This window comes from Pleurodeles waltl, chromosome 4_1 (genome assembly GCF_031143425.1).
Source record: "Pleurodeles waltl isolate 20211129_DDA chromosome 4_1, aPleWal1.hap1.20221129, whole genome shotgun sequence".
NCBI lineage: Eukaryota > Metazoa > Chordata > Amphibia > Caudata > Salamandridae > Pleurodeles > Pleurodeles waltl.
The window spans coordinates 912,219,469-912,232,595 of record NC_090442.1 but is presented as its reverse complement, the minus strand read 5'-3'; the positions used below and the strand labels follow the sequence as shown (position 1 = coordinate 912,232,595).

The following is a 13,127-nucleotide window of genomic DNA, read 5'->3' as shown; positions in this document are numbered from 1 at the left end:
GTCTGTGTCTGTTTCTGTGTCTCTCTGTGTCTGTGTCTCTCTGTGTCTGTGTCTCTCTGTGTCTGTGTCTGTGTCTCTCTGTGTCTGTGTCTCTCTGTGTCTGTGTCTGTCTGTGTCTGTCTGTGTCTGTCTGTGTCTCTCTGTCTCTGTGTCTGTCTGTGTCTCTCTGTCTCTGTGTCTGTGTCTGTCTGTGTCTCTCTGTCTCTGTGTCTGTGTCTCTCTGTCTCTGTGTCTCTCTGTCTCTGTGTCTGTGTCTCTCTGTCTCTGTGTCTCTCTGTCTCTGTGTCTGTGTCTCTCTGTCTCTGTGTCTGTCTGTGTCTCTCTGTCTCTGTGTCTGTGTCTGTCTGTGTCTGTCTGTCTCTGTGTCTGTGTCTGTCTGTGTCTGTCTGTGTCTGTGTCTGTGTCTGTCTGTGTCTGTCTGTCTCTGTCTCTGTGTCTGTGTCTGTCTGTGTCTGTCTGTCTCTGTCTCTGTGTCTGTGTCTGTCTGTGTCTGTCTGTCTCTGTGTGTGTCTGTGTCTGTCTGTCTCTGTCTCTGTGTCTGTGTCTGTCTGTCTCTGTGTCTGTCTGTCTGGGTGGTGGGGAGAGGTTGTCTATGTGGCTCCTGTGAAGGACCCCTCCCACCAAGGGCAATATCCTCCCTTCAATTTATGTAGTACAGGAAATCAGTCTTTCATGACCACCACAGGGTCAGCAGTCCAAGCCTTGTCTCTCGTTCACCATCACTGGTGACCTCTATGTCTGGCGCTTGGTGGTGGGCTGGTCCAGGAGGAGTCTCTTCCAAATGACTCCATGCCTCCTGGCCTCAGAACCGTGGACTCCAGCCCTCCATCCAGTCCCACACCTCATTTGGAGCAGAGAAGAACCAGGATTTGTTTTCCATCAAGACTTTCTAGTTTGCATGGAAAAGCATCATATATTGTAGGTTACTTTTCTGTAGTTCTGCTTTGGCCTTATCAAATGTTTTGCGATGGGCTTGCAACTCCTGAGTAAAGTCTGGGAAGATAATTACAATGTTGTTCTCTACTGTAATTGGTCCCTGGAACCTCGCAGCTTTTAACACCTCACCCCGGTCTGTGTAGTTTAAGGTGGCACTCCAGGTTAGGCGGTACCACTTGAACCCAGTGGGCGCTCTTCAGCACAGTATGGTCTGAGATGTTTTGCGGCTGAAGGATAGATTCCAGAAACTTCTCTACATATGCTTCCACATTAGTGCCCTCCATTTTTTCTGGCAGGCCCATCAGTCCCACAATATTTCTTCTGGATCTCCCTTCAGCATCCTCAGCTTGTGCATGCAGGCTACCGGTAGCCTCTTTCATTTGGAGGACTTCTGTTTACATTTCCTTAAAGGCTGCACTGTGTTTCATGACAGTGGCCTCCACAGTCCCCACCCATGCCGAGATCTTTTGCAGTTCTTAGCGGATATGGGTAACATCCAGCACAACAGTAACTATTTTATGTTTGTGTTTTTGTTTCTCTCACTCCTCACAGAATGTCTCGAATGGAAAAACACAAGGGCAACCCCTCTCTCTCCAATTGCCAGTTACAACAGGCCCCCCTGTTCTTGTTTGCAGCTTATGCAATAGCGGCACCTTTCGGCCCTTTTCACACAACATTGTGGGCCACCCCCACCCAGTCAACAGTGAGTAGTAATCAGTTCACGAGGAGCACCAATCTTCTTCCCTCCCCTGTCTTGTGCACTAGATGCGTGCCTGCCCCATGAGTCAGGGGTATCTTAAGAGCCATAAACCGTAGTCCTTCGTTCTGGGTGGAGGCCTCCCTTCAAGGTATTCTGTAGACCCCTGTCAAGCATTGTTCCACCATTCGTCTGCCTACTTGGGGTTGTCTCTGGTAGGATGCCACTCAAAGATCACCTCAAGGGCCGCCTGGAATACATAGGAGTAGTGCTGTTAGTGCTGCATCTGGGTGGGGCATGATTGCTCCCCATGGAGCCCTTTCACCGGCACCTTCCATATCTGTGACTAGCCCCGTCCCCCTCCTCACTTCACAGATGGGGTGGGACATCACGTCTCAGCACAGGATTGTCTCTGCAGGCCCCAAGGATTTCCTTGGGGCCCACGGGACCATCCTCCAAAACTGCCCATGCTGGGTGTGGCAGGCTCACTTCTTTCCTCACTGCCGGCCGCCTGCACCACAGCTTGAATCGGTCTCCTTCACAATCACCCATGATGTGGGCGAAAGAGCAGCCTTCCCTGTGGGTCCCACCCAGTACCCTCGCTGCCGTCCTTCCCAAGTGCCAGCTGGCACTCAGTCTCCCTACACATGGCACTTTGGCAGCCATGCTCCCAGGCTTTCGCCAGTTCCAACAACCATGTTTTGGCACACAATTCCCCGCCATTTCCCCAGCTAGGAGCGTTTTCTGCGCACCAGCGGCATCCCAAAACCATGATTAGTAAATTTTGGGTGGTTTTCAACACTTCTTGCTGGGAGCTTTTCTCTAGTGCTCCATGTTGCTTCACCTCCTTTCCACACCCATCTAGGCTTGGGTACAGTTGACTAGTCTTTGCAGCCATGTGCTCTATAACTGTTTAAAATATAAACATGTTTTTTGTCGCCAGATATACAATAGTGAAAAAAGCTTAAATACAACTGCCATTTTTGGACTTGTCCTGTGCTTTGTAACTGTCAACCAGTCTAAATTGTGGTCTATAATTACATCAGTGTGCGTGGATGGGGGTGTGACCAAGATGTCGGCCACATTAGCTGCTTAATAGCAGTGCTCAGTTTGAGCCCAACAATTATCCTACTATAATTGGTGGCATCTGGTGCAGTAATGCACATTTCTGACCAGTACTGACTGCAGGACAAGTAATTTAGCAGCTGAGCCGAGAGACAGCAGCCACGGCGGACATTGGAGGATGGCAGCGAGGGGCGACCCCAGAGGTTACCTTTGTGAAATCGAGGGTCTTAATTGATACTAAAAATGGGCGCCCCTTCTACTTGATATCCCAATTTGGGCCCAGTAATGCCCAAGGCACTTTTATAAGATTCCCTCTCACCAACCCTGTTACTTGCACCAAAAGCCCTGGGAATATGGGAAGGTGATTTTAATTGTATACATAATACCGATTGGGATGGCTCGTTGCCCCCACTACTGGGCACAGCAGGCATATACGCAGCAAAACATTTCCAGCAACGGGCTGCAACATCTGACTTCTATGATGTATGGAGTCTGAGCCATGCAGAGGAGAGGCACTATTCATATTATGCACCAGGACATCAGGTACACATTCGCCTGGATTATTTCCTTTGTAACACTGAATGTTGGTCCCTGAGTACCTTGGTTGGACCCTCTCAGACCATAATCCACTCAAGATCACATTTCATTGGGGGAGAATGAGACCCTCCCATTCCCTCTTGGTGCCTTCGCACAGAAGCCCTACAGGACACAGCATACAGAGATAAGTTAGCCACACAGGTTTCCACCTACTTCGCCGAGAACTCTGATCTCGTGGAGCAGAATGGGAATCCATGAAAGTTGTTATGCGGGTGCACTGTATCGCCACAACATGGGGAACCCGTACAACTCTAACCCTTAGTGTATTGAAACTTGAAGAACAACAGATCCTCTCACTAGACCTGGAGGTGATAACAAACCCAGCAGCACACCCACAACTGGCAACCTTGCGTCGCCACTACTGGGAGGGCCTAAAACAACTTGAGAACTTGGATTTTAAGTCTTTTATAGCTCCCCAACACATCGATGGCGACAAACCTCATAATATGGATGCACTGGACAAGGAGGCTGACCTACCGGTGGCGATCTCCTTGGACCTTGAAAAAGCCTTTGACAGCCTGAGCTGGTCCAATTTACTACAAGTACTGAGAGCAAGTGAGATGGGCCCTACCTTCCTGGAATGGGTTAAGCTCTTCTACAACGCTCCAAGGGCACGGGTCCACAACAGCAAAACACTTTTTGCATTCCTTCCTTTAGAGAGAGGTACTCTCCAGGGCTGTTCCCTATCCCTGGTACTGTTTGCCATGGCCATCGAACCACTGGCAGCTATACTTCGTCACAAGGGGCCAGAGTGGGGCCAACCTGGCATATTGTATCACTGTATGCAGATGATGTCCTCCCACAGGACCATTTCTCTACTCTCCCAACACTCTATGCCCTCCTTGCTCGCTTTGGAGATTTTGCAGGCCTCAGGGAGATCTGGGGTAAGTTCTGTATACTCCTGCTGCGTCTGGTTGAACATGAACGCTGGGACTCACTGGGTGGAGGCTGTCTCCCCTGCTCCTTTGAAACTTTTCAATATCTTGGGAAGACTATCTACTACACAGAAGATTTACTAGATGGTAACCATGGGAAAGTCTTAGCCTCACTTCGGCCATCCATGCATTTTTGGATGTGCTTACCCCTGTCACCAATGGGTAGAGCGTCAGTAGTCAAAATGTTGGTCCTCCTGCGACTGTTATTTCTTATGCAGCCCTACTGGTGGTTTTGACCAAATCCTTTTTCCACGCTGTGCATAGTCTGGAATTAGACCTGGTGTGGGGACCAGCGCATAAGCGGGTTACACTAACAGTCCTGCAATGCCCTCCCTTGGAAGGCGAGTTGGGGTCCCAGACATGGCACTGTATTTTGCAGCAGTGCTGTTACAGTGGCTCGTGCATTGGCTAGCCGGAGACAATACAATGGAAGGTTGTCCAGTACAACTGACACACCTAGGCGATTACATAGTGACGGGACCTTGCTCTCCTCTTTAAGGGTCTGCAGGAACAATATGGCATTGGGGCGTGTCTGTTCCACACTGCTATCCTGGACAACGGACCCCCGTACATTTATGTTTGCTGTGGATTCTGACACATGGCCTTGGTCACCGGGCAATAGTGACTCTTTATAAAACACTGCAAAAGGGCAAAGGTGACCCCCTGATTAAATACAAACTTGATTGGGACAACTGTTTGGGCACAGAACTCACCCCCAAACAGTGGACCATGGCCTACAAACAGGTCAAACGAGTTTCACATAACGCATGTTTAAAGTATCCGCAATTCAGTTACCTCCATCAGACTTATCTCACACCACACCTTCTACAAAAAATGTTTCTGGGGGGATCCTCTGAGTACCCCAGATGTGGCCGTGAGGATGTAACTTTCTTACAAATGGTCTGGGAGTGTCTTCCCCCATCAGATAATGGAATTGAGAGTTATTGATGTCCGGATACCTCCAGTCCCGCTCCTATGTTTACTAGGGGTTACGAAACATACCAAATGCAACAAACACTACCTTAACTGTTTGCTTCGACTAACCCATAAATGGGCCTCAGCAGAAGCGGAGGCCTTGATGAGCCACCGGAGATCCTGAGGGGAGGGGAGGGGGGTGGGGGCTCCGGCCAGGGGGGGGGGGTGTATTGGTGGAAGGAAGGGACAATGTGGCTACGACATGGGACATATATATATCCTTAACGTTTTCATAAATTGCACCCCTTGCTGGATGAATAAAATGCCTGAAGGGATTACGCTGTGAACAGTCCGTTCCTCCCTCTCCGTATAGGTCTTATAATTGGGAACTCACCCTCTAACCACAAAACATGCTAACAAATGGGCGATGGGGTATGTTTGTTGCCCCCTGCCCAGTCCTCCCATTGGCTGCTCGACCAGTGGGCACCCTAACTCGCATAAAGGGCTCCCTCAAACCCCCGCCCTTCAGAGTCCACAAGGACATGGAACACCTGCTAAAATCACACAATCCACATTGCTTTTGTTCACAGTTGGAACACTGTTGCGTTGTTGACATGTTTTGTGTTGAACAAGATAACTATTGACTTGTACCATGCTCCCATACACCATGCAGATTCACTGCTCTCAATATATTTTGGCTTTCTGTCATGTTGACTCTTAACCAATGTGACAGAGGGGAGATATTGATGCTTTTGTTAACCCACTGTGTATGTTTAAATGCCCATGATCTATGCCTTTGTACATGTGTACCGAACTTAGAGTAAATGCCAATATACACATTTAAAAAAAAACCAAAAAAAAAAACCACTGTGCGTGGATGAGCCCATAGTTGGTTTTCTGAGCCAGATGCATCTGGATGTCTCTTCTAGGGCCTGTTTTGGATTCTGAGGGTGAATGCGGAGATCCTTTTAAAATGAAAAGGGGCCCATGTCAGGGGTGTGTGTTAACACCATCCCTATTCATCTTTTTATTACTGGCCTGGAGACCTTCTTACTGACCATGGGTCAGAATATGCCGTTTGTTGGCTAAGCTAGATTTGCAGATGAACTTGACCAAACCCACACAATGAATTTCAATCCCAAAGCCACAAAAAAACCATGACATAATATTGGTGAGAACTTGATTAGCAGTGCACACCTTCACATTTCTGGGGATACCTTTTGACTCCTTTTTAAACTGAGGCATTTACGTTACAACTATTTATTTAACAGAACGATAAAGGCTGATTTCAGGTTCCCTTCCAGTTGGAAGTCAAGCCAATAAGGGAAATAATTTAGTTTACTAAAGTAAATTTATTTCCATGGCAACATATGTTGCAGAACTTTATGGGTACTGCAATATGAATAGCCTCCACAAGCTGGAAAATAGATATATAAGCTGTTTACTTGCAGTTGGACAAAATTGTCTGGTTTATATTTCCCACACAGAGTTTGGTATTAAGTTCTTAGATTACCTTATCAAATTACTTGCACTGCTTCTGTGGGTTGCTGTTAGGGCAAATAAAAAAGTGGACACCTTAATCGGGTAAACTTGGCAAGATTGTTTAGCCCTGAATTACTTGGGCTGCAGATCGTGCTTTTGATTTTTGTGATTTGGTGTAAATCTGCTCAGTAGTTTCAGAGTTATGAAAGGGGAAAAATATGGGGCGTGGCTAAGCTGGCCATCATGGCGGCCGTGTTCTAACGAAGCTCTGCGGCCCGCCAGCCATTTGCCCAGATCCTACCTGACCAAGTGCCCCTCCCCCACACCCCAGTAGGTCCCCACACCCCAGTAGGTCCTGGGGCCCACGAGCGTAGCAGAGGCGACCGGAGGGCGGGGAAGAGCCCACCACAGAGTAAAAGGCAGGCAGAACCCGCATGACGCTCCTGCCGTGGGCCCGCCTGACCCTAAGATGGCAGGTGCCATGTAGGGCGTGCTTGGGCCTCTTTGGCCCGAAAAGTAGTCTGGTGGAGAGCTGTGGCATCTCTTCCCCCAACCCCCCAGGCCTGAGAAGGCAGAGCAGCTAGCAGCGGCCCCCCAGAGCTGCGTAGGAGCAAACTAAAGGCGAGAGACCTCCTGGTACCCAGGGACTGAGGCCCTTGGTCGTGAGACGGTTGGGTTCAATGGGCGGAGCTGTAGGTGGTGATCTGCTTGGGGGCTTTCTTGGGAGGCTCCAGACATCAATCGTGTGTGTGGAGTGGCCCTGCTTTCTGCCACCCATTGCACCCCCTCCACCCCCAGGTGCAGACGGAGTGCAACCGGGCCACATGGATTCACCGAGGCGGAGTGGGTGACTGACGGTGACCCGCAGGGCTGAGGCCTCCTAAAGCAGGTAGGCAGGGGCCACTGCTGGGTCAGCTGTTTTCTATACCTGTAGCCCCGCGGGGCCCGACGGGCAGGCCATGGGTTGCCATAGACCAGCGCTACCCGCCCAGGCCCAGACTACAGTAGATAAGTACATGGTCCCCACTCCTGCATCACACGGTGCGAGGAAGCGGCTGGTCCCTCACCGGGGGCCTGCAGCATTGTGGTCAGACCTTGGCCTGCCAGAGGCTTCGGATGTTCCATATCTGGCTGTGGCTCTTGAGGGCTGGTTTCGCACCTGAATGCCTGCAGAGAAATTGTCCTCCACCTTCATCACAGAACGGTGCTGTGTCCGCCGGTAGTGGCGCCGCACCGACCGATAAACCTGAGGATCTTAAACTTTAGAGACCAAGATGTAATTCTGCATGAAACCAGGAGTCAGACAGACCTCCGATACCAGACCTCCAAAACCAGACCTCCAAAATCTTTGTTTTTCCGGACTACTCCAGGGCGGTGCAGAAAAAGCGCAGGTCCTTCGAAGTGGTAAACAGAAACTATGTGCACTGAACCTGAGCTACATGCTGCTCTTTCCAGCGCGCCTAAAAGTTATTTTCCAATCCACTACGTTTTTCTCTGACTCCCTGGATCAGGCCTTGGAGTGGGCTGCTGAGGCCTCTGGCACGGGGGTGAGGGGGGGGTTCGGGGGGGGGTTGGGGGAGGAAGTGAAACCCTGGGTAGAGCCCCCCTCCCGGCCCGCTTACGGAGGAAATGCTCCCAGAGGTTGCGAGCAGTGATGGGGGAGCGGAGGAGAAGTCTGGAGGCCTCGCTGGTGGCTGGGTTGCCCGCAGGCACAGCACTGGGCGCTGCCCTGGCTGCCACCCCTGCCCTGTTTGTGTCAGCAGAGGACACGCAGACTCCCTCAGAGTGATCAGGGCTGAAGGGGAAGAGGCTCAGACTCGGAACGTCTGGCAGCAGCTGGCTCCCTGGCCGGGGATAGGCAGTAGCTTGAGAGACTGGAACTATCTTACTTTGTCTTCACAGTGATGGTCAGGCTGCTAAATCTTGAGCTCCCCATCCCCACTCCCCAAATTTCATTGTTGTACTTTTCTGGGTTGCAAAAGTGTTGGGGAGTGGCGACAGATGCTTCAGGGGTAGACGTATGGGGTGGGTGGTTTTGGGGGGGGTTGTGGGGAATTGTATTGTGTTGTTGCCTTTGTACTAACTTCGTTTCTTCCAGGTTAGACCTGTAAACCTGCATGGGCAACATGCATAACCATCCCGTTGCCCCAGATTGTCCACAGTAGCCCTTGTGCTTGGCAGCTCGAACCCGCCGAGGAACCAAAGTTGCATTTAGTGCCATTACCTCCACCTGCAATATCTCTGCGATCCTCTCATGGAACGTAAATGGTCTGTTAGACTGCATCAAGCGATCTATGGTCCTACGTTACATTAGGAGATATAGCCTGGGGTCATTCTCCTATAGGAGACCCACTTAGTGGGAACTCCAATGTTTGTTTCTCAGTCGCTTTGGTTACAACTGGGTATACCACTCTGGTTTCTCCAGGGGCTCCAGGGGAGTGGCCCTCATGCCCCATAGGATGTTGCCCATGCTGGTGGGCAAGGTCCACACCGACCTTCTGGGAAGGTACGTAAGAGTGGAGGGCCTCCTGGCAGGTCAACTTCATTTCATGCTATCTCCCTCCGCAGCTTCTTCGGCCCACCCTTGCAGAATTGTGTGCTTTGCTTCTTCGGGGACCCTTTGGGCGGCGAGCAAACCCACCTTGAGAGGCATCATTAAGGGGTATGTCGGGCAGTGGGAGGCCCAGCAGGCACGGTGGATAACTGAGCTGGAGGTGGAAATGGTGGAGCTGGAGCATTGCGCCGCACAGCCTGGGGGGAAGGAATCGAGACAGTTGGAGCTTCGGTGTGCGGAGTTCCGGCAGGTGTCCCTTGCGGAGGCTCAACAGCATTGGCAGGCCTCGACCCAAAGAGTCTGAGCGGGCGATAAGACCGGAAAACTGCTTTATTGGCTAGTGCCCCTTATCAGAGATCAGACAGGCGCAGCACAGGAGGACCTGTTGGCAATGGCAAGCACCTTTGCCTCCTATTACGGGAACCTTTACGTCGTAGTCTCCCAGCCCACAGCGGAACAAGAAAACCCTATTCTGGGTGATATTCCGCTACCCTCTCTTCTGCCGTCTTTGGGGCACAACTGGACCTACCTCTGTCAGAAGAGGAGGTGGGGGAAGCCATCCCCGCTCTTCAATCCGGGAAAACAGCAGGTCCTGACGGGTATCCTGTCGAATACTACAAGCAATTTCGATCGCACCTGGTATCTGGTATTACCCCCGGGACCCCCCACCCCCGGTCAACGTCTATGAGGAGGCACTTTGCTGCGGCTTTTTTGCTCAGAGTCTGGACTGCGCCACGATTGTGGTCATACCTAAGAACGGCCTTCCCCGGGATCACTGCTCATCCTACCGGCCCATCTCACTAATCAGTGAGGACATTAAGATCTTCATGAAGTTTCTGGCGCCCGGCTGGTACGTACACTGACTTACCTGGTGCATCCCGACCAGCGCTGCTTCATGCCAGGAAGAAGCACGCACCATTGTCTACGGTGGGTTCAGGTGGCGTTTCGCAGGCGGATCGGCTGGGGGACGAGCTGGCACTCCTCTTGGTGGACTTTAGCAAGGCCTTCAATACCCTGGCTTGGAACTTCCTGGAGGGGTCCTAGTGCGAATGGGTTTTGGCCCGAAATTCAGGAGCATGGTCCATCTTTTGTACCACAGCCCTTCGGCGCAGGTGCGGGTTAATGGCATTCTATCAGATCCCTTTCCGATCCGGTGGGTGGTGCGTCCGAGATGCCACCTCTCTCTTTTACTGTTTGCCCTAGTCATCGAGACGCTGGCCTGCCTCTTCCGTGGTGACCCGTTGATCAACGGTTGGCCGTGGGGCACTAGCCATGAAGACAGGGCGTCCTTATATGCGGACAATGTCTGGGTGTTCCTGGGGCACCCCCAGTGCTCAGGCCCTCGTTGCCTTGAGCTCCTGAAGCTGCATGGTGAGGCCTTGGGAGCTGGGTCTAAACTCCAGGAAGTCACTGCTTGTGGAGGTGCGGGGCACCGCAGGGGGAGTAGACTGGTGCCCAGAGATCCCGGTAAAGCTCAGTGACTTCAAATATTTGGGTGTTCATCTCTCCCACTCCGGGATTTGGCACGGCAGTTGTACTTCCAGCCCCTATCACGCGCTCTGAGGGGAGACTTGGCCAGTTGCAGTCAGTTGCCTCTGATCCCATTGGGTCGAAACACCCTTTTTAAAATGATCTGCCTCCCCCACTATTTGTATGTCCTGACAAACTTCCCCTACTCGGTGCCCCGTGTTTGGGTACGATCCCTCACCTCCAAGCACACCCATTTATATGTTGGGGGGGGGGGGGGGGCACTGAGTGGCCTTTTGCTCTGTGCAGAAATCTCCATATGAGGGTGGATTGGACATGCCAGACCTCTACATCTTACTTGGCGGCTCAGTTGATTCCGATCAACGAGTGGTTTACTGGAGGATAGGACGACCCAGCCTCCCGCCTTGAGCTCGGTTATCTTGGATTCGAGGGCTGCTGGGATTGTTGTATGGTGGTCCGATCCCCCAGGCGGCCCCAGACTGCACGCAGGTGTTGGTGCTGTGTTTGCGGGCGGCTCTGAGGTTGACGGGTTGGGACAGACACCTCACCAATCTGGAGCCTCTGTGGCATGGTATATGGCTGCAGCAGGTAACCAGGTTGGAGGGCGTTAGGCGTGGGACGTCATTGGAATTACCTACCTGAGTGATGTCTGCACCAGTGATACTCTGATGTTCTTTCAGCAGCTGAGGAGGCAATATGCTCTATCCAACTCCCAGTTTTTTTGCTTCCTTCAGATGTGCCATGCCCTGCAGACCCACCTGTCGTCTAGTCTCTCTCTTCCTGATTACAGCCCGCTTGAGGCGAAACTGTTATCAGGGCGCTTGGGGAAAGGGGCCATTACCTAGATCTACCGATCCTTGTTTACTAACACACCAGATGGCTTCACCAGGCTGCGGGACAGGTGGGCGGCCTGGGTGGGAGACATGGATGATTGGAGGGATGCCTACCTAGCGCCAAGGGAGCTGGCCATTTCCACCATGTTAAGAATGGTCCTGATTAATTACTTTCAAATGACATACCTGTCCTCATGGAGACTCCAACCCCCCGTGTATGAGATGTGGTCAACTGGGGGCGCACCTGTTGCACGTGGCATCGTAGTGTCCGGAGATGCATCCATTCAGGGTGGGGGTGGAGCGGGAGATCTTGGAGGTCCTTGGGTGTCCGACTGAATTGAATGTGAGGGTGGCACTGATGGGCCTCCTGAAGGGTTGCTGAGAGCTGACCGGATATTGATAGGGGTTGCCTGCCTGGTGGCCAAGAGAGACATTGCACAGCTCTGGAGAAGCCCGGTGGTGCCGGCAGTCTTGAAGTGGCGATCCGGAGTAGACTGGTGCTCTCAACTATAAAAGCCAATCTATGAGGCGCGGGGCTGTCCCCACAATTATGAGACAATCTGGGGGAAATGGCGGGCTCTCAGGCGTTGCCTGTGTGAACTATGTTAGCATGTTCTGTTGGGGAGAAGGGGAGGGTCGTCAATTGTGGGAAGGTATTGCCTTGCCTTATTCAATAGGTCTATCATGTACTCCTTGTCATGTCTTTGTTTCCTTTTTCGCTCTGTTCCCACGCCTAAAAAAAACTAAAAAAAACACGTATTTTAAACAAAAAGGGAAAAAATATAAAGGCACATGGAGTCTCCACTGATCCGAGGGATATCTTCACGTAATGGCAATCTGAGCAAGAAGCAAGGACCTGATTGGCTGGCTGCAACCTGAAAGGACTGTTGCAGCACCGTTTTGTTTCTTGGCTGGGCCCCCAGGGAGAAAACAAATAAAAACGCACATAAGGGGTCAGGTTAGAGGTATCCTGACCCCATAGGGCACATGGATGGGTCTCTAAGTGACCCCTTCTGGGCAAACAAATGCCATTTTTAGGTTGAACGTGAAAGCGATTTGACCTCTTGTAAGTATTGTGGGCTTTGAACCACGTCCACCGCACACCCATTACACTCACTTGTTCGTGAGCTTGCCTTTCAAAAGTCCTTTATTATCGGTAAATGCTTTACATATGGCCCTCCCTGGGGCAGTTTTGTTACTGCCTTGCAGACTGCCTCCGTCACATGGATAATTGCACTATTGCTGATACGTTTCACTGCATGCAAACTTCTTTTTCTTTTTGTGTCTCCTCGCGCACATGGTGCTTGGAACAGGCTCGCTTATGTCAACTGTTTTGCTTGTCATTTTCAGCTTAAGTGGCAAGAAAAATCCAGTTAGAAATGTACAATGTTAATAGCTCTAACTCGAGCAAATGTGAGACCCATTGCATTGCAAATGCTCTTGTTGTTTTTTTTGCATATACACGCATCCTCTGGCACACAGCACAACCTCCTCCCTGTAAATCTGCAATGGATCCAAAGCTCAATAAAAATAAAAAATAAAATACACCCACTCACACACCATACTCCTGCCGCACAGCGAGGGGATGGGTGCATGCAGTGGGGTGGTAGTAGGGCCAGGCCTCT

At 51.3% G+C, this 13,127-nt stretch overlaps 1 protein-coding gene across 4 annotated transcripts in view; it reads left to right on the top strand.

The window, feature by feature from the left end:
• The window catches only part of PTPN12 (protein tyrosine phosphatase non-receptor type 12), a 456,323-nt gene that overhangs the window by 13,767 nt on the left and 429,429 nt on the right, over positions 1 to 13,127 (top strand). The window lies entirely within an intron of this gene.